The sequence below is a fragment of the Bison bison genome, unplaced genomic scaffold, assembly GCF_000754665.1.
Source record: "Bison bison bison isolate TAMUID 2011002044 unplaced genomic scaffold, Bison_UMD1.0 scf7180017864041, whole genome shotgun sequence".
Lineage (NCBI taxonomy): Eukaryota > Metazoa > Chordata > Mammalia > Artiodactyla > Bovidae > Bison > Bison bison.
In genome coordinates, this window is record NW_011494613.1 from 2,178,402 (window position 1) to 2,179,853 (window position 1,452).

Sequence of the window (1,452 nt, forward strand, 5' to 3'; positions counted from 1 at the left end):
GCTTTAGAGGAAATGCTTTCAATTTTTCACCATTGAGGATAATGTTTGCTGTGGGTTTGTCATATATAGCTTTTATTATGTTGAGGTATGTTCCTTCTATTCCTGCTTTCTGGAGAGTTCTTATCATAAATGGATGTTGAATTTTGTCAAAGGCTTTCTCTGCATCTATTGAGATAATCATATGGTTTTTGTTTTTCGATTTGTTAATGTGGTGTATAACATTGATTGATTTGCGGATATTGAAGAATCCTTGCATACCTGGGATAAAGCCCACTTGGTCATGGTGTATGATCTTTTTAATGTGTTGTTGGATTCTGATTGCTAGAATTTTGTTAAGGATTTTTGCATCTATGTTCATCAGTGATATTGGCCTGTAGTTTTCTTTTTTTTGTGGGATCTTTGTCAGGTTTTGGTATTAGGGTGATGGTGGCCTCATAGAATGAGTTTGGAAGTTTACCTTCCTCTGCAATTTTTTGGAAGAGTTTGAGCAGGATAGGTGTTAGCTCTTCTCTAAATTTTTGGTAGAATTCAGCTGTGAAGCCGTCTGGACCTGGGCTTTTGTTTGCCGGAAGATTTTTGATTACAGTTGCAATTTCTGTGCTTGTGATGGGTCTGTTAAGATTTTCTATTTCTTCCTGGTCCAGTTTTGGAAAGTTGTACTTTTCTAAGAATTTGTCCATTTCTTCCACGTTGTCCATTTTATTGGCATATAATTGTTGATAGTAGTCTCTTATGATCCTTTGTATTTCTGTGTTGTCTGTTGTGATCTCTCCATTTTCATTTCTAATTTTATTGATTTGATTTTTCTCCCTTTGTTTCTTGATGAGTCTGGCTAATGGTTTGTCAATTTTATTTATCCTTTCAAAGAACCAGCTTTTGGCTTTGTTGATTTTTGCTATGGTCTCTTTTGTTTCTTTTGCATTTATTTCTGCCCTAATTTTTAAGATTTCTTTCCTTCTACTAACCCTGGGGTTCTTCATTTCTTCCTTTTCTAGTTGCTTTAGGTGTAGGGTTAGGTTATTTATTTGACTTTTTTCTTGTTTCTTTAGGTATGCCTGTATTGCTATGAACTTTCCCCTTAGGACTGCTTTTAAAGTGTCCCACAGGTTTTGAGTTGTTGTGTTTTCATTTTCATTAGTTTCTATGCAAATTTTGATTTCTTTTTTGATTTCTTCTGTGATTTGTTGGTTATTCAGCAGCGTGTTGTTCAGCCTCCATATGTTGGAATTTTTAATAGTTTTTCTCCTGTAATTGGGATCTAATCTTACTGCATTGTGGTCAGAAAAGATGCTTGGAATGATTTCTATTTTTTTGAATTTACCAAGGCTAGATTTATGGCCCAGGATGTGATCTATCCTGGAGAAGGTTCCATGTGTGCTTGAGAAAAAGGTGAAATTCATTGTTTTGGGATGAAATGTCCTATAGATATCAATTAGGTCTAACTGGTCAGAT